Raw genomic sequence first — 25,045 nt, forward strand, 5'->3', positions numbered from 1 at the left:
AGCCAAAGAAACTGGTACAGCTGCTTACTATAATGTAGGGCCCCGAGATCACTTAGAAGTGCCGCAACACGACCTTCCATGGACTCAACTAATGTCAGAAGTATCGCTGGAGGGAACTGACACCATGAATCCTGCGGGGCTGTCCATAAATCCGTAAGAGTACGAGGGGGTGGAGATCTCTTCTGAACAGCGCATTCCAAGGCATCCCAGTTGTCCTCAGTAATGTTCATATCTGGGGAGTTTGGTGGCCAGCGGAAGTGTTCCTGGAGCCACTCTGTAACAATTCTGGAGGGGGAAGGGGGGGGGGGGCGGTATGGTGTTGAATTGTCCTGCTGGCATTGTCCAAGTCCGTCGGAATGCGCAGTTGACATGAATGGATGCAGATGGTCAGAGTCGTGTCTATACATCAGGGTTCCCATATCACTGCAACTGCATACGCCCCACAGAGCCTCCACCAGTCCCCTGCTGGCATGCATTTATGAGGTTGTCTCCATACCCGTACACGTCCATCCCCTCGATACAATTTGAAACGAGACTCGTCCGACCACGCAACGTGTTTGCAGTCATCAACAGTCCAATGTCGGAGTTGACGGGCCCAGGCGAGGCGTAAAGCTTTGTGTCGTATATTCATCAAGGGCACACAAGTGGGCCTTAGGCTCTGAAAGCCGATATCGAGGATGTTTCGTCGAATGGTTCGCACGCTGACACTTGTTGATGGCTCGGCAATTTGCGGAAGGGTTGCACTCCGTCACACTGAACGATTCTCTTCAGTCGTCGTTGGTACCGTTCTTGCAGGATCCGGCCGCAGCCATGTCGAAGATTTGATTTTTACCGGGTTCCTGATATTCACTCGTGAAATGGTCGTACGGGAAAATCTCCGCTTCATCGCTACCTCGGAGATGCTGTGACCCATCGCTCGTGCGCGGAGTATAGCACCACGTAGAAACTCAATTAAATCTTGATATCTTGTCATTGTAGCAGCAGTTACCGATCTAACAACTGCGCCAGAGACTTGTCTTACATAGCCGTTGCCGACCACAGCAATAATGAGGAAGACAGACAGAGGAGGGGATGGCGTACTGCCGCAAACGACCCTCCGGGTTGAAGACTAAAGAGAGGTGAGTTGCAAGCCCACAGTGAATACGTTGAGAGGGTGTCTGTACTCATACAACATAGACTTCCGACAGGTTCAATATTTCGGAAGGCATCTGCGCTCAAAATTTGCGGACTGCTACTGGCTGTTACCGTTAGATGAGTCAACAGTGAAGTGGGAACGGTGACCTCCGCAGCGGTGGCAGACTGGAGTGGGGCGATTCGCCGTTGCTAAGCAACCTAATTCCCGACACGGGCGCGCGGACAGATTATACTAATTCCCGAGCGGCGCGGCGGAGAAAAGCCCCGCGGGAGGGCGACATTCGCACCCCTTCCCCCGCCCTCCGCCCCCGCAGCGGGTGCGTGCAGCGCGTGCGGTGCGTGAGGACGCATGCCGACGCCGCCGCCGCCGCTGCCGCCGCCTGCGCACCTCGGCCCTGCCCGCCTCCAATTAGCGCGACGTGCTGGCTGGCCGGCGCGCCGCCCCCGCGCCGCGTCACGCGCGCCAGACGTGACTTTGCGGCCGTCTCTCCAGTTGGCGCCCTCGTTAACGAGCCATTACGGCGGCGACGGCTGAGCGGGGGCGGCGGGCGGGGGCGGCGGCGGAGGCGGCAGGGTGTGGGTGACTAGCTGGCTACTGTTCATCCCGCGCCTGTCTCTGCCCACGGGGTCAGACGCAGTGCGCTACGAGTCCAAAGTCCGACTCTAGTTGATGGTGGTTCCTCGACTTCAGGAAGGCGTCTGATACGTGCCCTCACTCTCGTTTAGTGAATGTTGAGTTAATTTGCGAGCATCAAAATATGTAACACAAACGCCCGTATCTTTTGATTGCATGGAACTTACATGAAATTTTTCAGAAAAACAACTAAGATAATACTGACTGTCCAAAATTCGAAAAATAATACTGGTATCGACAACTACTATTGAGGAAAAGTAGCCGGCCGCGGTGGTCTACCGGTTCTAGGCGTGCAGTCCGGAACCGCGCGACTGCTACGGTCGCAGTTTCGAATCCTGCCTCGGGCATGGATGTGTGTGTTGTCCTTGGGTTAGTTAGGTTTAAGTAGTTCTAAGTTCTAGGGGACTGATGACCACAGTAGTTAAGTCCCATAGTGCTCAGAGCCATTTTTTGAGGAAAGGTAACGCTAGAGGAGGATGTCCCGTTACAACTATTTGTACAGCTTGTTCTTTTACAGGTGATCGTCGGGATGGAAGAGTTACAAACAAGTTTCTCGTTATCGCGTAATGTTGATGCATTAATTTGTTCTGAAAGCGGTGCTGATATTGAAGACAATAAAAGCGGGTTAAAAGCTGTGAGCTATCTGGTGAAGTTAACCTTACATTACTGAGCAACTGTTTCACCAGGTATCCAGTCTAGCTTACCAAATTCCCAACCAGACTAACATTAATTATAATCTTTTCGTAGTCATCTTACGATAACCGGTGGTATATATATATATATATATATATATATATATATATATATATATATATATATATATATAAAGAGAATTTAAACAAAAAGAAATAAATTAGTTTATATTTAGACATTTATTTTAACATTGATAATTATTCCGTTAAAATTTCAGCATATTAAACTTGATTCATAACTAAACTGGTGCCTTTTATAGGATTGTGAAAATGTGAGTTTGTAATCTTACGGAACACATTAAATATGGAGCCAAGATTGGGAGACTACATACAACACTGCATTCATAAAATAACACACGAAGAACGTTGAAACATGTGCAAGAGGAAATTAACCACAACCAACGGATTCAATTTTCACCCAAAGAAGTTACGTTCATAGCGCAATCCTGTCCGTCATGAAATTACCACACACTGGTATACTAAATTCATACTAATTGTCTGTGAAATCGTCCCGAAAAGAATAGCTGAGGGCTACTATGATGATTACACCACATGCTTCACGTGGTCAACTTGGTTTACACAAAGAGTGTAACTCTACAATAATTTTGATAATTAAAATAAATTACATCGAAACGCAATTTACAAAAGAAAAACCTTGAACTGGTTACTGTCGTCATACTATTAACCTGATGGATCAAGCAATTATATAAGCACGCGGTGCTGGTCTCACAAAGTACACCCCACGTGGGTTGAACACAAAGAAAAGTTGCTATATTGAAAAATATTGTCAAGACGAGACGTTATAATCTCACGCACATTCGCATTTAAGATTGATGATCTTAGTTAGAGTTACGGATCATCCACACGTGGTTCCACTTTACTCACAAAGTAGTGACAAAGCAACTACCGGAAGATGTTTTGAACTTCACACTCGAATTACACTGCTTTGCAATTTAACATAACATTAGATATTTTAGATCTAAACCTGAAATAAAGGTGATTAAATTTTCAGTTAGGCTGAACTTAAGAAATCCATTGTCCTACGGACTTAGCAGAGACGCGCTTAGCCGGAGATCTTACCACTTCAGACGCTCGCCGCGGACAGACTGCCGTGGGCCCTTCCTGAGGGTGCTTCCAGATAGAAAACGGAAGTGACCAGAGAGGCAGCTTCCTATACCAACATGACAAGGGACGGACAGGACTATGCTAAGAATAGAAACCTCTTTGCTTTTAGAAAGCGTAGCTACCTGTTCCGACGTTGGTCCTACTGTTCTCTAGCAGACAGGCTTGTCTGCTACCATCAAGCATGCAACTAGAAATACATTTGCTCATTCATCCCTTCACATAGAAGGGAAGGGGGATGACAGTATCTTATCATATACAGTATACAGGATGAGTCACCTAACATTACCGCTGGATATATTTCTTAAACCACATGAAATACTGACGAATCGATTCCACAGACCGAACGTGAGGAGAGGGGCTAGTGTAATTGGTTAACACAAACCATAAAAAAAATGCACGGAAGTATGTTTTTTAACACAAACCTACATTTTTTAAATGGAACCCCGTTAGTTTTGTTAGCACATCTGAACATATAAACAAATACGTAATCAGTGCCGTTTGTTGCATTGTAAAATGTTAATTACATCCGGAGACATTGTAACCTAAAGTTGACGCTTGAGTACCACTCCTCCGCTGTTCGATCGTGTGTATCGGAGAGCACCGAATTACGTAGGGATCCAAAGGGAACGGTGATGGACCTTAGGTACAGAAGAGACTGGAACAGCACATTACGTCCAATGCTGACACCTTTTTATTGGTCTTTTTCACTGACGCACATGTACATTACCATGAGGGGTGAGGTACACGTACACACGTGGTTTCCGTTTTCAATTACGGAGTGGGATAGAGTGTGTCCCGACATGTCAGGCCAATAGATGTTCAATGTGGTGGCCATCATTTGCTGCACACAACTGCAATCCCTGGCGTAATGAATGTCGTACACGCCGCAGTACATCTGGAGTAATGTCGCCGCAGGCTGCCACAATACTTTGTTTCCTATCCTCTGGGGTTGTAGGCACATCACGGTACACATTCTCCTTTAACGTACCCCGCAGAAAGAAGTCCAGAGGTGTAAGATCAGGAGAACGGGCTGGCCAATTTATGCGTCCTCCACGTCCATGAAACGCCCGTCGAACATCCTGTCAAGGGTCAGCCTAGTGTTAATTGCGGAATTTGCAGGTGCACCATCATGCTGATGCCACATACGTCGACGCGTTTCCAGTGGGACATTTTCGAGCAACGTTGGCAGATCATTCTGTAGAAACGAGATGTATGTTGCAGCTGTTTCGGCCCCTGCATTGAAGTGAGGACCAATGAGGTGGTCGCCAACGATTCCGCACCATACATTTACAGTCCACGGTCGCTGGCGCTCTACCTGTCTGAGCCAGCGAGGATTGTCCACGGACCAGTAATGCATTCCGTAGATTCACTGCCCCGTGGTTTGTGAAACTCGCTTCATCGGTAAACAGGTAGAACTGCAACGCATTCTCTGATAATGTCCATTGACAGAATTGCACTCGATGATTAAAGTCATCACCATGTAATTGCTGATGTAGCGACACATGAAACGGGTGAAAGCGGTGACGATGCAGTATGCGCATGACACTACTTTAACTCAGTCCACCGGCTCTCGCAATGTCCCGTGTACTCATGTGTGGGTTCATGGCAATAGCAGCTAATACACCAACTGCACCCGCTTCTCCTGTGACGGGCGTGTTACGGACCCGATTGGGTGCTACGACCATACCTGTTGCATACAGTTGGCGGTAGATGTTTTGCAATGTGCGGCACGTTGGATGCTCTCTGTACGGGTGCCGTTCTGCATACACCCTGCAGGCTTCAGCTGCATTTCGTCGACACTCACCATAGATGAGTATCATCTCCGCCTTTTCAGAGTTCGAATACACCATGGTCACAGTTCCTACAACACTACACTATCACAGACGTCTGGTATCACGGTGTACTACAGTTGGTCTGCGTGCGGAGACGAATGCAGAATAACAATAGCAGCAAGCGCTACATGCGGACACTGCGACACCTAGACCAAACCACAACAGTGCACTACAGCCACACTCGTAAACACGGTCGTCATCGTAAACATGTCCCTGCAGATGCTGCTCGCCGACCGTGGCCCGTGTTTGTTACAACACGCAACTGAACGTCGGAGGTTTCAAGCATCAACTTTAGGTTACAATATCTCCGTATGTAATTAACATTTTACAATGCAACAAACGGCACTGATTACGTATTTGTTTATATGTTCAGATGTGCTAACAAAACTAACGTGGTTCCATTTTAAAAAAACGTAGGTTTGTGTTAAAAAACGTACTTCCGTGCATTTTTGTATGGTTTATATTAAACAATTACACTAGCCCCTCTCCTCACGTTCGGTCTGTGGAATCGGTTCGTCAGTATTTGATGTGGTTTACGAAATATATCCAGCTGTAACGTTGGGTGACTCACCCTGTATAAAAGAAAGCGGATGTAGGTTCCGTATGAGACTGTGTGACATGAATTGTGATGTGTCGGCAGCTGGGCCGACACCTTGTAGTTCGAGATGGCTGAAAATGCACGCTAGACTAACGCAGACGGGCGTGAAGTACTGGAACAGGCTAGGTAATTAATGCTATGAAGAAAAGTACGTAGCGGGATTAATACTTATCTTTAATCAATCATTGTGGTACATCGCTCTTGACGATACACAGGAGACTTTAATTACAATCACTGTAAGGCTAATGGCGCCTTGCTAGTTCGTAGCCATTAACTTAGCTGAAGGCTATTCTGTCTCTCGGCTAATGAGAGAGAAAGGCTTCGTACATCTAGTCGCTAGCTAGGTCGTCCGTACAACTGGGGCGAGTGCTTGTTCGTATCACGAGACCTGCCTTGTGGTGGCGCTAGGTCTGTGATCACACAGTGGCGACACGCGGGTCCGACATGTACTAAATGGACCGCGGCCGATTTAATCTACCACCTAGCAAGTGTGGTGTCTGGCGGTGACACCACATTCCTCCCCCGCAAATAGGCGAACGGTCGTGAGATAAGGCTTCCGCCCGCCGTGGGGAGGACCCCATGTTGACGTATGCGATGAGGTGGGGAGCCTAACAACAGGCGAGGCTGTGCCACCCACACCCGGCCATTCGGTCCGAGGGGAGCTAGGAAACGCCTGAAAACCCAGTCCAGGGTGCACGTCAACATGCGGTGTATGCGCCCGTAAAGAGACAGGAGGGGCCGAAGGGTCGACCTCCATTGCGTCGGGGTAGCCGACGCGCGATGAAGTCATGTGGTCCGGAGCGGGCAAGAGTTCCATGGCGGAGGACAGCTGGTCACGGGAAGCGATCGGCGGCGCGTGACCCAGGGAGGCGCTTGGCGGCTGCAGCGAAGCGTCGAATGCGGGCGGCGCCGGCGGGAGAACAGGCGGCGGCGGCGGCGGCGGCTGCTGCGGCGGCGCGTCGCCATGGGGCAAAATGGAAGGCATCGTCGGTAACACCTGGGGATGAGGCGAGCCAGTAGATGGGTCCCCAGGGCGCTGACCGGACGGCACCGTCGCTGAAAGCAGACGGGGAGCGGCAGATCCCCGTGCGACGACAGAGGTGCAGCTGATTGAGATGCCGACGCACCTCACCAGAGGCCCCCAAAACCAAATACATCGCGCGGCCGAGGCAGCGAAGAATGCGCCCTGCGAGCCAACGCCGTGAACCTCGATAGTTGCGATAATATACAACGTCGCCTGTAGCAAAAGCAGGAGTCTGCCGCTGCACAGGAACCTGATGCGGCGGATGCAGCAAAGACATCAAGGTGCGATGAGGACGACCGTGGAGCAACTCAGCCGGCGAGCGACCATCTCGGGGCTGAGAGCGATAGGAAGACAAAAAGAGCAACAATGCGTCCTCCCGAGAATGCGACTCTTTCAATTTCAACATCTGTGACTTGAAAGTCCGGACCAATCGTTCAGCGGCACCGTTTGACTGAGGCGAAAACGGCGCGGATGTCAGATGTTGAATACCATTGGCCTGGCAGAATGACTGAAATTCTGCGGACATGAATTGTGGGCCATTGTCGGAAACAATAGCCTGCGGGAGACCTTCAATGCAAAAGATAGCAGACAACGCTTGGATGGTGGCGGAGGACGTCGTGGAAGACATCCGGACAACAAAAGGAAAATTACTGAAGGCATCGACCAGAACCAACCATCGAGCATTCCAGAATGGACCAGCAAAATCAATGTGCAAGCGTTGCCAAGGGGAAGTGGCTTTTGGCCATGCAAAGACCTTGCGCGGCGGTGCGGATTGTTGTTCGGCACACGCCGGGCAAGAAGAACACATATTCGTAATCGCAGCATCTATTCCGAACCAAGTACAGTGCTGACGAGCAAGTTGTTTCGTTCGCACTATACCCCAATGTCCTTGGTGAAGAAGCCGTAAAACAGAGGACTGTAACGAACGTGGGACCACGACGCGGGATTGATCATTATCAGAACGCAACAACAAAACACCACGTCGAACAAAAAGTCTCTCCTTGTGAGCAAAAAATCGGCGAACCAACGGATCCTCGATCCGAGACTTTGACAAAGGCCATTGCGTAGCAACAAAACGCAAAACAGTAGCAAGGACAGGGTCAGCAGCTGTGGCTGTAGCTACACGACGAAAATCAATCGGAAACGATTCGACCACTTCATCGGTTTCCGAATCAATGAACAGGCAAGCAAGTTCGGAAGAATCGAATGCTTTATCCTCAGCAACAGGCAAACGGGACAACGCATCGGCGTTTCCGTGCTTAGCAGTGGACCGATACAAGATATCGTAGCGGTACTGCGAGAGGAAAATAGACCAGCGAATGAATTTCTGCGCTGTACGCGGAGGTACAGGCTTGTTCGGATGAAAAAGCAATGTCAAAGGTTTGTGGTCTGTGATGATGGTGAAATGACGACCATACAAGAAATCATGGAACTTAGTAACAGCAAACACGAGAGCCAAAGCTTCTTTCTCTATCTGCGAGTAATTTCTTTGCGCCGACGAGAGCAATTTGGACGCAAAGGCAATAGGGCGATCATGGGAGCCAACTTTGTGCGCAAGCACAGCACCGATCCCGAAATCCGATGCATCTACCATCAACAAAAGGGGTTTCTGGGGATCGAAAGGCGTGAGGCAAGTATGAGAAAGCAACGCCGATTTCAACTGGCGAAAGGCGCGTTCGCATTCCGTCGTCCAGACGAACGGAACACCTTTACGGCGTAAGCGATGAAGCGGAGCTGAAATGGAAGAGGCATTGCGCATATATTTGTGATAATAGTTAATTTTACCCAACACACTCTGTAGCTGTTTCACATTGCGAGGGGAAGGTAAATCTTGTATGGCCCGGAGGTGCTCTGGACTCGGATGTATGCCTTGGGCATTGATGACATGGCCCAGGTATGGTAAGTCACGAGCAAAAAACACACATTTGTCCTTCCTCAAGCGAAGACCATTTTGTCGCAAGACCTGAAACAATGTTCGTAGGTTCGCAAGATGATCTTCTTCCGTCTGTCCAGAGATCACTATATCGTCCAGATAGTTTGCGGCAGTAGGGACCGACGCACAAATAGTTTGTAAATATTGCTGAAACAATGCAGGGGCGGATGCACACCCGAATGGCAGTCTTTTGAACCTGTACAATCCAAGATGCGTGTTAACCACCAATACGCGCTGGGATTCGTCGTCCACAGGTATTTGCAAATACGCATCGGCTAGATACAACTTCGAAAAATATTTTCCCGGGCACAGTTTAGCAAAAAGATCTTCCGTTCGGGGCAAAGGAAAAGTAGCAGTCACTAGTTGGGGATTCACTGTGGCCTTGAAGTCCACGCAAAGTCTCAATTTTCCAGAAGGTTTTGGCAAAATTACTAAGGGTGAGGCCCAGAGAGAAGCTTGCACACGGTCAATTACACCTTGTGATTCGAGATCGTGTAACGTTCTTGCGACCTCATCACGCAATGCATGGGGAACATTGCGCGCTCTGAAAAATTTCGGTTGCGCGTTTACTTTCAGTTCCAAATGTGCTTCATAGTTTTTAGCGCAACCTAAGCCCGGTGCAAAAATGTCTGCAAATTCGTCACATAAGCGAGAAACACTGTCTGAAGGCACAGTCTGATTGACTGATAGGATCTGATTTACAATAGACATGTTAAACAACTGAAATAAATCTAAGCCAAACAAGTTCACTGCAGTAGAAGAACGAAGAACGTAAAACGACACAAGTTTTGTTTGTCCCTTGTATGTTGCAAGAAGGCTGCACTGTCCTAACACAGGAATTTTCTGTCCTGAATATGTGGTTAGCTTAACATTTGCGGCACGCAACGGAGGGTTGCCCAGTTGTTTGTACGTGTCGTGATTGAGCAATGAAACTGCAGCTCCGGTACCAAGCTGGAATGGTATGACCGTGCCATTAAAGTCCAAATCTACAAAAAGTTTATTGTCCTGCTGACGACAAGAGCGACTGTCTCTTGCAATTTGAACAGACACTGGTACAGAATCACTTGCTAATGGACGTGATTTCCGGCGACGTTGACGCACTCTTTTTGTGGGACGATCACAGTCACTGTTAAAGAAAGTGTCACTGGACGAAGTGGAATTAACGACATGAATGTCCATGGGCGAAGGTCCACGAGCCTGAGTGTCCTTGGTTCGATTCCGGCGCGAAGCAAAGGAAAGGGCCTGGAATGGTTGTGATTGTCTGAACTGAGCTTTTTCTGGCAAACACTTTGAACATGTCCTTTCCGATTGCAGAAAAAGCAAATAGCTTGGCGTGACGGGCAATGTTCACGCGAATGTCTAGTAGCACACCGCGGGCATGATTTCATTGCATTTGTGTGCTGGCGCGGCACACCTGGCTTAGCGCGCGGCGGCAGCTGCGTCGACGTGCGCGAGGCCCGGTTACCGGGCCGCGCAGCGCGTCCAGCGGGCCGGTTAATGTTACACACGGCTGGCGAAGTTTCAAAAGATTCCTGAGCACTGTCAAGTGTGTCCTGTCTATCCAATATGTCTATCACTTGTTGAAGGGAGGGATTAACTAGTTTCAAAATTTGCTCCCGTATGCGAACATCAGAAACGTTCTGTGCAATTGCATCACCTACCATTGTATCTGAATAAGAAAGACCACAGTCACAGTCAAAAGAACACTCCCTAGTAAGTCCTTGCAATGTTGCTACCCACTCCCTATTAGTTTGACCGGCCGTACGTTTTGTACGAAAAAACGTATACCGTTTTGCAACCACATTAACTGTTTCTTTGAAATAGGCATCTAAAGCAGACAAAATTTCCTCGTAGGACAGAGTTGCTACGTCGCGTCGGGGAAACAATTTCACTATCACACGGTAGGTGGGCACACCGACACAAGAAAGCAGAAACGGCTGCCGCTCATTACCTTGAATTCTGTAGGCGGCGAGGTGGAAGGCAAACTGGCGGGACCATTCCCGCCAAGTCTCGTGGTTCGGGTCGTAGTGCCTAAAAGGCGGTGCAACGGCAGGTTGTGGCTGCGGTAGCGGTGAAGCGGCGGCGGCCGCATTGGTGTGCAGAGCACGTTGACCCTGGACGAGCTGTCCAAGGGCATCCAATAACGCCTGCGTCTGCTGATTCTGCAAGCGATAAAATTCGGACAGTACATCTGGCGAAGCCATGACACAAATAAATTAGGGCAAAGTAAAACACAAGATCCTTTGTAGGCTCGTCGCCATGTGATGTGTCGGCAGCTGGGCCGACACCTTGTAGTTCGAGATGGCTGAAAATGCACCCTAGACTAACGCAGACGGGCGTGAAGTACTGGAACAGGCTACGTAATTAATGCTATGAAGAAAAGTACGTAGCGGGATTACATATAAACTGTGTTTTAAAGTGTAGTATTGTGACAGATCGTTCTTGATTATGTGTAAAAGTAACACGTTCCACTGCTCAGTCTCCTCCCAGATAGAGTCAGAAACACCTCAGTAAATTTAGAAGTGAAATGTATGCCGTAAATGACAACAGATTTAAGAAATTAACATGAAAGGAATCCAACAGAGACCTTTCAATTGGACTTATCGGCCGACATGAAGTTTTTGTCTCTCCCCGAAAGTCATTCACACTGAGATGCCACAAACACTGCGATAGAAGTGTGCTTCCTACATCAGTCTGAAAACTTGGATATCTCGGTATATGACCGACCATTTCACTATTCAAGATGAACCTCTCAATGGTCGTAATCAAACCTCTACAGAAACTGCAACATCCGATGCTGTCCATGAGCCGATTCTTCAGGACCAATGAACAGCCGCCAAAAAGATAGCCGAATTACTGGAAATCTCAAGGGAACGTGTTGGTTCCATTATCACGACAATCCTAGGCATACGCAAGCTTTCGTTGGAATGGGTGCTGAAATATCTGAATTGAGATCAGCGGAAGGAACACCTTCAGACATCTAAAGCCAATTTGCGCCATTTCTGAGCTACAGAGACGCTTACGGCGAGGTTAGTGGCTGAGGATGAAACTTGGCTTCTCATGTATGACCCTAAAACAAAGGAACAATCAAAAGAGTAGCTACATAAAGGGTCCCCACGGCCAAAGATCCGCAACCAGAAACCGGCGTCAGTTTTTAGGAATAAAGGTGGCGTTCTGTTGGTGGACTATTTACCTCAGGGAACTATTATAAGGTTTTTTTTTGTCATTAGTCTTCTGGCTAGTTTGATACGGCACTCCACTAATTCTTTCCCGTGCCAACCTCTTCATCTCAGAGTAGCACTTGCAACCTACGTCCTCTATTATTTGCTGAATGTATTCCAATCTCTGTCTTCCTCTACAGTTTTTACCTTCTACAGCTCCCTCTAGTACCATGGAATTCATTCCCTCATGTCTAAACAGATGTCCTATCATCTTGTCCCTTCTCCTTATCAGTGTTTTCCACATATTCCTATCCTCTCCGATTCTGTGCAGAACCTCCTCATTCCTTACCTTATCGGTCCACCCAATTTTCAACATTCGTCTGTAGCACCACATCTCTAGTACTTCGATTCTCTTCTGTTCCGGTTTTCCCACAGTCCATATTTCACTACCATACAATGCTGTATTTCCGACGTATATTTTCAGAAATTTTTTCCTCAAATTAAGGCCGGTATTTGATAGTAGACTTTTTCCTTGGCCAGGAATTCCCTTTTTGCCATTGATAGTTTCCTTTTGATGCCATCCTTGCTCCGTCCTTCATTGGTTATTTTACTGCCTAGGTAGCAGAATTCCTTCACTTCATCTACTTCGTGACCATCAATACTGATGTTACGTTTCTCGCTGTTCTCGTTTCTACTACTTCTCATTATCTTCACCTTTCTTAGATTTACTCTCAGTCCATACTCTGTACTCATTAGACTGTTCATTCGGTTCAGCAGATAATGTAATTCTTCTTCAGTTTCACTCAGGATAGCAATGACATCAGCGAATCGTATCGTTGTATCCTTTCACATTGAATTTTAATTTCACTCCTGAACCTTTCTTTTATTTCCGTCATTGCTTCCTCGATGTACAGATTGAACAGTAGGGGTGAAAGGCACGATCCTTGTCTTACACCCTTTTCAATACGAGCACTTCGTTCTTGGTCGTCCACTCTTATTATTCCCTCTTGGCTGTCTCTCCCTATAGCTTACCCCTACATTTTCAGAATTTCGAACATCTTGCACCACTTTACACTGTCGAACGCTTTTTCCAGATAGACAAATCCTATGAAAGTGTCTTGATTTTTCTTTAGTGTTGCTTCCATTATTAACCGCAACGTCAGAAATGTCTCTCTCGTGCCTTTACCTTTCCTGAAGCCTAACTGATCGTCATCTAGCGCTTTCACAATTTTCTTTTCCATTCTTCTGTATATTATTCTTGTCAGCAACTTGGATGCATGAGCTATTGAGCTGATTGTGCGATAATTCTCGCACTTCTCAGCTCTTTCCGTATTCGGAATTGTGTGGATGATGCTTTTCCAAAAGTCAGATGGTATGTCGCCACACTCATACATTCTACACACTAAGGTGAATAGATTTTCTGTTGCCACTTCCTCCCATGATTTTAGAAATTCTGATGGAATATTATCCATCCCTTCTGCCTTATTTGATCTTAATTCTTCCAAATCTTTTTTAAATTCTGATTCTAGTTCTGGGTCCCCTATCTCTTCTAAATCGACTCCTGTTTCTTCTTCTATCACATCAGACAAATCTTCCCCCTCACAGAGGATTTCGATGTATTCTTTCCACTTATCCGCTCTCTCATCTGTATTTAACAGTGGAATTCCCTTTGCATTCTTAATGTTATCACCCTTGCTTTTAATGTCAGCGGAGGTTGTTTTGACTTTCCTGTATGCTGAGTCTTTCCTTCAGAGAATCATTTCTTTTTCGATGTTTTCACATTTTTCCTGCAGCTATTTCGTCTTAGCTTCCCTCCACTTCCTATTTATTTCATTCCTCAGTGTCTTGTATTTCTGTATTCCTGAGTTTCCCGGAACATTTTTGTACTTCCTCCTTTCATCGATGAAGTGAAGTATTTCTTCTGTTACCCATGGGTTCTTCGCAGTTGCCTTCTTTGTAGCTATCTTTTCCTTTCCGTGATGGCCCTTTTTAGAGATGTCCATTCCTCTTCAACTGTACTGCCTACTGCGCTATTCCTTATTGCTGTATCTATAGCGTTAGAGAACTTCAAACGTATCTCGTCATTCCTTAGTACTTCACTACTATATTGTGATCTGAGTCTATATCTGCTCCTGGGTACGCCTTACAATCCAGTATCTGATTTCGGAATCTCTGTCTGACCATGATGTAATCTAGTTCAAATCTTCCCGTATCTCCCGGCCTTTTCCAAGTGTACCTCCTCCTCTTGTGATTCTTGAACAGGGTATTCGCTATTACTAGCTGAAACTTGTTACAGAACTCAATTAGTCTTTCTCCTCTTTCATTCCTTGTCCCAAGCCCATATTCTCCTGTAACCTTTTCTTCTACTCCTTCCCCTACAACTGCATTCCAGTCGCTCATGACTATTAGATTTTCGTCCCCCTTTACATACTGCATTACCCTTTCAATATTCTCATACACTTTCTCTATCTGTTCATCTTCAGCTTGCAACGTCGGCATGTATACCTGAACTATCGTTGTCGGTGTTGGTTTACTGTCGATTCTGATAAGAACAACCCTATAAGTGAACTGTTCACAGTAACACACTCTCTGCCCTACCTTCCTATTCATAACGAATTCTACTCCCATTATACCATTTTCTGCTGCTGTTGATATTACCCTGTACTCATCTGACCAGTAGCAGTTAAGTCCCATAGTGCTCAGAGCCATCTGAATCATCATCTGACCAGAAATCCTTGTCTTCTTTTCACTTCACTGAGCTCTACTATATCTAGATTGAGCCTTTGCATTTCCCTTTTCATATATTCTAGTTTCCCTACCACGTTGAAGATTCTAACATTCCACGCCCCGACTCGTAGAACGTCATACCTTTCGTTGATTATTGAATGTTTTTCTCATGGTAAGCTCCCCCTGTGCAGTCCCCTCCCGGATATCCGAATTGGGGACTATTCCGGAATCTTTTGCCAATGGAGAGATCAATATGACACTTCTTTAATTACAGGCCACATGCTCTGTGGATACACGTTACGTTTCTTTAATGCAGTGGTTTCCATTGCCTTCTTCATCCTCATGCCGTTGATCATTGCAGATTCCTCCGCCTTTTAGGAGCAGTTTCCCATCCCTAGGACAAGAGAGTGCGCTGAACCTCTGTCCACTCTTCCGCCCTCTTTGACAGAGCCGTTGGCAGAATGAAGGTGACTTCCTACGCCATAAGTCTTCGGCCGCCAATGCTGATTATTAATCAAAATTGAAACAGTGACAGGATTCGAACCTGGGACCGAAAACATTTTGATTGTGAATTAAAGACGCTACACCAAGACCACGGGTCCAACTTATTATTGGACATGTGAAAGCCCTTAGTCAAAGTTTTGTCGTCTGTGTGATGGCCTCGGATGTAGATTTCTGGACTTGCGTTATCGACTGGGCAATTGTAGGAGTCTCTTTGATAGGTCAGGTTGCGCTACACAAAGGAAGCAGCTACTCGGGAAGCTATTTAGTCCTAGAATGAGATTTTCACTCTGCAGCGGAGTGTGCGCTGATATGAAACTTCCTGGCAGATTAAAACTGTGTGCCAGACCGAGACTCGAACTCGGGGCCTTTGCCTTTCGCGGGCAAGTGCTCTACCAACCGAGTCCTATTCATAAAGTAGCGAACATTTCCGTCTGACGCCGTTAGGCGCGCGCCGATCGCGTATATTTTGGTATGTGCGTGCTCGGGAGCTCAGTCGGCATCCACCCGTGACAGCGGGAACGTCTCTGCGCGTCTGGTTTTCTCGATATTCGAATTTGAAATGTGCGCTGCAATAGAAAATCCCGCCAGTTGTGAAGTGCAGTCTGTGATACCTAAAACCTACAGAAATTTATTGTGAAGTCTGCAAAGTGTACAGAAACAACGTAATGAGTGAATGTTCCGTCCGAAAATGGTGCATTTGGTTTAAAAATGGCAGAACCAAGAGAAAAGTGGACGCCCGAGCATTGTGACTGACGATCTTGTTGCTAAAGTTGAGAAACGATTCGTGTAAACCGTCGCTTCATAGTAACGGAGCTTTCGCTTTCTTCGCCGGCCGAAGTGGCCGTGCGGTTAAAGGCGCTGCAGTCTGGAACCGCAAGACCGCTACGGTCGCAGGTTCGAATCCTGCCTCGGACATGGATGTTTGTGATGTCCTTAGGTTAGTTAGTTTTCAGTAGTTCTAAGTTCTAGGGGACTAATGACCTCAGCAGTTGAGTCCCATAGTGCTTAGAGCCATTTGAACCATTTTTTTTTCTCTTTCTTTTCCACATGTTTCACGGACTTTGTTTTGTGTTGGCAGAAGAGCCAACGCCATGTTACTAGTGGAGGCCGAAAGGCACGCGTTTTGGCTCACGCAGGCTGGCGTGAGGAGGGAAGAACCATACTGACGTGAGGTCTGGAACACGACAAGGAATGAGAACTCAGAAAGCGGACGTAATTAGTTTGATACTTAACTTTAATCCATTAATGATGAACGTCGCTCTTGACGGTACGTGATTCGCAATATTATCTTTTCAGAATACATTCATAGTAACTGAATATGGCGCCTTGCTAGGTCGTAGCAAATGACGTAGCTGAAGGCTTTGCTAAACTGTCGTCTCTGCAAATGAGAGTGTATGTAGACAGTGAACCATCGCTAGCAAAGTCGGCTGTACAACTGGGGAGAGTGCTAGGGAGTGTCTCTAGACTGGACCTGCCGTGTGGCGGCGCTCGGTCTGCAATCACTGATAGTGGCGACACGCGGGTCCGACGTATACTAACGGACCGCGGCCGATTTAAAGGCTACCTCCTAGCAAGTGTGGTGTCTGGCGGTGACACCACACTTTGTTGTTCGAAATTGTTATTCAAAAGCAAGGCAACCACAAATTTTGTGTCCAATGGGTGCCCAAAATGCTTACATAGCACCATTAAGAAGAGCGAATGGGGGCAACGTGGACATTTCTGGAAGCCTACAACAAACATGATGATTCATTACTGGATCGGATCGTAACCGGTGACGAGACTTCGGTGAAACGACACAAAATTACAGTCCATGCAGTGGGGGCACACAAGGTCCCCCGCAAAACCAAGAAAATTTATCAAATGGCTCTGAGCACTATGTGACCCAACACTTACAACTAATGAAACTCAACTAAGCTAAGGACATCACACACATCCATGCCCAAGGCAGGCACTTTTTAACCAACGGTTCATTTTTAACAGCGCGAACTGTAGCTTCCGCGAAAAACAACGCTTTACAAACACTACTGTTTTAATACAGAATATTGAATATGTAAACAACACGGTATGTGAAAGCACTGGCAATAAATTACCAATGGTCGATTGTCGTCTGAAATGCGAGTTTCTGTGTAAAGTGACTGTCAGTTGTCAGCTGCAAAGAGGCAGCGCGCCCAGTCTAACGGCATATACAGCAGAACTATTTGCCTCTATCTAATTCTGGTTTTGCGCTAGAGAGTGCTAGAGTTAGTTGGCTCTAGAAAGACGGTAGATGCAGAGGTTAGCGCTCGCTAAAGCTCTGCTCATGCAGAAAGCGGCAAAAACAAAAAATCTGTTATCATACGAAATATATTTAATATATTTTTTATTCTAATAGCATCTTGCGGACGCCTCTGGCATAGCTCGTGGACCCCTGGGGGGCCGCAAACCACCTGTTGGGAACCACTGTTACAAACGATTTGGGAGACAATCTGAGCTGCTGTCTTAGGTCGTTTGCACGTGACTCTGTCGTTTATCGACTAATAAAGTCATCGGAAGATAAAAAACTGCAAAACGATTTAGAAAAGATATCTGAATGGTGCGGAAATTGGTAGTTGACCCTAAATAACGAAAAACGTGAGATCATCCACGTGAATGCTAAAAAGAATCCGTTAAAACTTCGGTTACACTATAAATCAGTCAAATATAAAGGCCGTAAATTCGACTAAATACCTGGGTGTTACAATCACGAACAACTTAAATTGGAAGGAACACATGGAAAATGTTTGGGAAAAGCTAACCAAAGACTGCGTTTTATTGGCAGGACACCTGGAAAATGTAACAGACCTACTAAGGAGACTGCCTACACTAGGCTTGTCCGTCCTCTTTTAGAATATGACTTCGCGGTGTGGGATCCTTACCAGGTAGGACTGATGAAGTACATCGTAAAAGATCAAAGAAGGGCAGCACGTTTTGTATTATCACGAAATATGGGAGAGAGTGTCACAGAAGTGATACAGGATTTGGGCTGGACATCATTAAAAGAACGGCGTTTTTCGTTGGGACGGAATCTTGTCACGAAATTCCAATCACCAACTTTCTCCTCAGAATGCGAAAATATTTTCCTGACACAGACCTACATAGGGAGGAACGATCACCACGATGAAATAAGGGAGATCAGAGCTCGTACGGAAAAACATAGGTGTTCGTTTTTTCTGCGCGCTATACGAGAGTGGAGTAATAGAGAACTGTGAAGGTGGTTCGATGAACCACCTGCCAGGCTCTTAAATGTGATTTTCAGAGTATCCATGTATATGTAGATGGAGCATAAAACGTATTCCTCCGAAAAGACTATCTGTTGCCACGCAGTGAAACCGGTTGAGGTATTGGCCTGCAAATTCCAGCCTTCAACGCGGATGAAAAGAACAGCAAAGGTGCATGAATAAGGCGTCAACCACAGACGCTCATACGCAGCAACTTTCGCTGAACGTCGTTGAAAAGACACCGTTGGTAGGTAGCCCCATAGTTCATCTGCACAGTCAGTTGCTCAACAGCTGCACGTCTGTTCACCCGCATACATCTCCGCAGGCGTCGTTCATACCTGTTATGTATGGCCCGTGGTGCACCAAAGTTACCTTCGCGTCTGTTTTGGAAAGCGCCATTTTTCACTGTGTACTTTAACCACGCGAACGTTTTACAGCTTAGCTGGTTCGGAAATGCCTCCACCCTTGATCCGAAAGCCAATAATCATACGCCTCCGGACGTCAGATAAATCGCTCCGTTCTCGCATTACCACAACGACGACGTTGAGGTGGAGGCGAAGCACACAAACGACAGCACCCAATGAGGACGAACTAGTACAGAGCTTCCCCTGAAAACAAATGAGACATCCAAACTTACGCACCGCACGGCCGGTTATCGTACTACCAGTCAGACCGATGACTTTTTGAGGTCGCGTATAGTCGTAAACTGATTAGCTAAAATGGTTCAAATGGCTCTGAGCACTATGGGACTTAACATCTGAGGTCATCAGTCCCCTAGAACTTAGTACTTAAACCTAACTAACCTAAGGACAACACACATATCCATGCCCGAGGCAGCATTCGAACCTGCGACCGTAGGAGCCGCGTGGTTCCGGACTGAAGCGCCTAGAACCGCTAGGTCACAGCGGCCGGCCGATTAGCTGAAGCATTTTGACCGCCTTCTCAATAGCTTGTTTGTCCATCTTTGCAACGAAATACATCACTCATTCTGCGTACCAGCCATCCGACCTTTTGTTGGTAGTCTTGTGGAGGTATGTGGCATTAGATGTCTACGCACAGGTCATGCAAATAACAGGCCGCTGATATGCGTACGCGGAGATGGTGCCTGATAGCGACCTAGATGGATTCCATAGGATTTACATCAGGCAAATTTGGTCGCAGAGACATCAACATGAGCTCACTGTAATGATCCTGAAATCACTGTAGCCGGATGATGTGGCCGAGCGGTTCTAGGCGCTTCAGTCTGGAACCGCGCTATCGCAACGGTCGCAGGTTCGAATCCTGCCTCGGGCATGGATATGTGTGATGTCCTTAGGTTAGTTAGGTTTAAGTGGTTCTAAGTTCTATGGGACTAATGACCTCAGATGTTAAGTCCTTTAGTGCTCAGAGCCATTTGAACCAAATCACTGTAGCGTGGTTCTGGCTCCGAGACACAGACAGTTATACTGCCCAAAGATGACATCACCATCGGGGAAGGCATCAAGCATGAAGAGATTCAAGTGGTTCGTAGGTGTCAGCGTGCCGTCGATTACTATCACAGGTCCCATGCAAGCGCAGGAGCATTCTCCTATACCATAATACTGCTGCCACCAGCCTACGTCCGAGGCGCGATGCACGTTTCGAACTGGCGCTCACCTCGATGACGGCATTTCTACCAAAAATGTGATTCATCGGAAGAGCCGACACGTTTCCATTGATCGATGGTCGAATGCCAGTGGTCCCGTGTCCACTGCAATCGTAAGTTACGATGCTGTTGGGTCAAGATGTGAACACGTAGAGGTGTCCTGCTGCGGAGCTCCATGTTCAACAACGTACGATGAATAATGTGCTCCTAAATACTTGTATGCACCAGCATTGTGCTGTTTCGGTAGAGATGCCATAGATCGCCAACCTACTTTACAGAGTAGAAGAGCCTCCGAACCCCACGTTCTGTGAAGAATCTTGAACATCCAACCATTTGGCACCTGGTAGTAGTTTCACGGTCCTCCTACCTCTTTCCACGACAGTAGCACGTGAACATTCGACCAGCTACGCCTTGTTGAAGGCTCTGCATAACAATAATCTGTCCTTTGTCAAAGCCGCTCATCTCAATGCATTTCCCCATTTGCAGCGCATATCTTCGCTAGGGTTATACCCCGTCCGTGTGTGCTCCAATTACATACTTTTGTTTACCACTTCACGAGCCCGCAACGCCACCAGGTGGCATACAACGTCGCGGTGGGCAGTGGTGATAATGTTTTGGCTCAATAGTGTATGCTCATGGACCCCATGTTCGTTTACTTAAAATGATTGTCTATGTCTAACCTGACATCCTACATAAAGTCTGTACTTATTTTTTAAACACCCGGTGTATCATCCACTAGTAGTGTTGCCGCTTGCCATCTGTGAATGGTTACTGATTCAGCAATGTTCTATATGTAATGCGTTCAGTCCTGATCCGATTCATTATACACCAGTGTCGTCGGAGTAGATGGGAACCTGCTGGTCGCTCCCAGGGACTTTAGTTTAGCTGCTGTCTCAAGAAGAAAGTGTGTTCCTGCCACTGAGTGTTTCAGGCGTATTGCATGCACAAGTGACAGTTCTGCAATTTGATTGATGTCCATCACAGTGGTTTTTTTAGGTTTCAGTCGCTGGGATTCTGATTGAACCGTGGATTTAATTTCAAAGAGTATTCTTAAATTTTTTTTTATTTTCTAGCGATTCATCAAGAACATTAACACATTTAATCACACTATGTGAGCATGGAAGTAGTTGCCAGGGAGTAACTGATGAAATCATAATCAAATTGCTTTTAACAAATGGTAATTTTTTCCTGAAATCGTTTTTATGTTAAGAAAACAGATTCAAAATTATAAGCAGAAAGCACCCTCTAAATATCGAGTTACAATTTATCCAGAGGCAGAAAGAAACAAATTTTGAGTGTATGAGCTTTTGGGCTGAGAACCTTGCCGCTCCCTTTTGACACGGCCTTAGTCGCGGGCGCTCACAACAACCTTTGAAAGACTACACTGGTGCAAACCTGCAACACACCAGATTACTTTAAACTAAAAGTTTTAACAATTCACACAAGCACACAAACTATGCACCCCGCAGGAGGGATGGAAATGGTACAAACACTAAAATTAAAAGATTAACTTGATACCAAAGGTGCAACTTGATTTTAATTTCTAAGAAAAGTCCTACGGTGGAAGAGTGGTAACTTTATATACTAAAATGGCCATTTAAATAAAAGCCCATGAAATGCAATCTTATATAAAATTATACAAGGTTGGCCAAACGAGTCAACATGCTCTACAGTACACGTATACCGCCTCTCAAAATGATAGGCAAGATAAAAACATATTTCAGGGATTAGGCCGTTACAGTCCAAGCAATAAATTTGTTAAGACACCGAATCTGACAAACATGACAGAGGCAGCTCCGAACGACAGACATACTAGCACTCCGACCGACAATCTGACCGATTTCCAACTGTCAGATCCAACTGCACAAACAACAGAGAATATCGGCCGATGTCGAGTAAACCAAGATACCTACTTCTAACTCGGCCTCACCAAGATCAAGGCATCAAACACCATTCAAGAAAAGTTTAAAAGAATACAGAGAACACAAGTGATAACTGTCAAATCACTACGGAAGAAGGCTACGGGTTCTAGACCACACCACTTGTTATCAAACGCATGAACGGCTGAGAAAACAGCAATCCACAAATAACGAACAAATCGTAACAGTCTAGATTTAAAAAGAAGTCTCTAATTACTCAACTTGAGGATCCTGATTCGGAGGAAAGCGAAACGTCGCTCTCGCAGCTAGCGCCTCCAAATGCAACAGCGCGTGCCCGCCGCCAAAAGCCCCGGCCTGGCTTCGCACTGTGGAAACTACGTCGCTGCTCAGTTCCGACGAACCAACAAGGTCCAACCACATCCCGACTCGAAAATGGTGTTCGTCCTGAGGATCCAAGACGTCGTCGACCAAGACGATCGGCCGAGCAAACGACCAACGGCAGCCCGCTTTCACCGAAAGTGGTACCGGCGAATACTAACACCATACGGACCCGACTGTTGCTGGCTGCCAACTCTTCCCAACTTATACTGATGTCAGTGCTCAGCAGACCACATGTCGCCATCCGACGGCCAGCCGACCAATCGACCAACGGCCTCCCGTCTGCGTCCACCACGGTCCCAGCGCGTACTTGCACCGTGCGGACCCGCCTGCTGCTGACTGCCAACTCGTCCAACAGCGGAGTAACGATGAACCCGACTCAGTGCACCACCCAACAGCGACTGAGACTTAGAGCCGACTGACTAACATGCGAGTGTCTGCCTTCCGACTGACTCTATCGACTTACTGCACCGACTCCTAGACTGACCGACTGGCGAACTCATAGCGCCCGTTAAATGCACGTGAACAGGCAACCTTTCCGCTTTCCCACAAGAGGGAGACACCAAAGCTGCGATTGCCACAGCGGCGCCACCGCCAGAAACGGAGGGCGAGCTCTTCAAAACAGCAGTTTTTACCACGGCTCATTGATAATGAAAATTTTGAGTGTATTAGTAATTCTGGGGTGTCTTTTTTAAACAAATACTTGTCCACACGTTCAGCAATAGCTGCGATCTTCTTATCGTTGGTCGTGAAATATTATTACTAAGAACCGGTAGCCAGAGCATGTTTTTGGGACGAATACACCCTGTGATGAGCAGCTTTTGATTCAGATGTATGTCGACTATTGTATGAGACTGTTCAGCCAGGTGGAAGAGCAGTATTCAGCAGCATGGTATGAAAGTGATAGCGCTCATAATCTGAGGACTGCTGTAGGGGTATCCCAGGCGTTTCCTGTCAACTTCTGGAGTATGTTGCTCCCAGTTTTGATTTTAGCTGCCGCAACCTGGAGATGGGTTTGGTGTGTCAATGACTTGTCTAGGGACACACCTAAGTAATTAGGAATGTTGCAATATTGGAGAGTCTGATCTCTAAATGTGACGTTAGATTTTTACTTTGCTTGTTTACTCCGGTGGTGGAAAATTGCTAGAATGGTCTCTTTGGGATTGGCTTGGAAAGAATTACGTTCGAAGGGTTCATCCATCATCTTCAGGTGTGATGTTAGTGTTGCTTTCGCTTCCATAAATGTTTGAAGCTGAGTAATCAAAGCATTCTTATCAGCGCAAATAAATTTTCTGGACTTCCTCTCTGGCAGCTCATATATATGCAAACTAAAAAGAAGTGGGCTCAAAACAGAACCTTGTGGGATACAATTAATTTAATTTCTGAAAATTTAACAGTTCTCTGAGAACATGTGGATGTGGCTATTGCTCAGTGTCTTGCCACGTAGAGTGTTCGTTTTCCGACACAGAGTTCCCACTGATGAGTTTGAGCAGGAATCTGTGACACCAGACGGTACCATAGGCTGCAGTTATGCCTAAAAAGAACCCCATGTTTATCTTCTGCTTCTCGAAGCTGTTTTCGATATCAGTTGAAATTGTTAGCAACTGTTCCTCGGGTGCTCTTCTTGGGATGAACACATCTTGCTCTATGCAGACATGTTTGATAGACAGATTATAAATCACAGAACGTCGTCTTAACCCTTTTGCAGTCAGGTATTTTGAGCGATGAATGCTAAAATGTTATACGTCTTCTTACTGTCATGCAGTGTTCTATTGGAACTGCTATGTATCATGTTTCATTCAGTTTAAAAATGTGAGCTAATCCACATAAGTATTTAGTTTATCATGATGTACCCAAATTTTTATACTTCTTTACTTTAAATTGATAATAAGTGACGAAATAAAAAGCACTTTGAAAATAACATCAATTTGATTTGGTTTCCATGTAACTAACACTACACTTTATGTAAGGAAAGCTCACTAATGTCCAGGAAATCTATACCAATTTCTGAGTTAAATGACATAGAAAATGATTTTTCAGATGTTATTTATGCAGATTACAAATGTAATAATTTGACAGTACATGGCTGTCTGCCCGATCTATGCAGTTCTTTATCATATAACCCCTGCGTCTCGGAGCAGGGTACATTTCAGGAGACCATTGGAATACCTTAAATGGTTATGTGCACCAGTAGGAAAACAATGTAGGTCTTTTGTTGAGTCTGATATTCAGTAAGCATGCTGTAAAATGTCTCACCTCAGCTTTTGTGACATTCTTCCATTTTTTAATACGGGTTGGACAAAGTAGAATCATGTTCAGATAGAAATTGGTTAGCTGGGCGATTTGTTTCGGTGACAATTAGTTGAAGTAACGCTGCAGTGCAAAACAAGTGGAGAAGGTTCCGCTGGTGGCATATCAACCGTCGGACGGAGAACATTTTTGCACACAAGCCACTTATCATTTGTCGCGTTCCCTCCCCCCACCCTTTTTGCCTTGCACACTTTCATCCGTGTCTGTTTCTGCTACTAATTGTGATACGACAAACTGGCCACGGGCATATGCT

The sequence above is a fragment of the Schistocerca serialis genome, chromosome 10 (assembly GCF_023864345.2).
Source record: "Schistocerca serialis cubense isolate TAMUIC-IGC-003099 chromosome 10, iqSchSeri2.2, whole genome shotgun sequence".
NCBI classification, from domain to species: Eukaryota; Metazoa; Arthropoda; class Insecta; order Orthoptera; family Acrididae; genus Schistocerca; species Schistocerca serialis.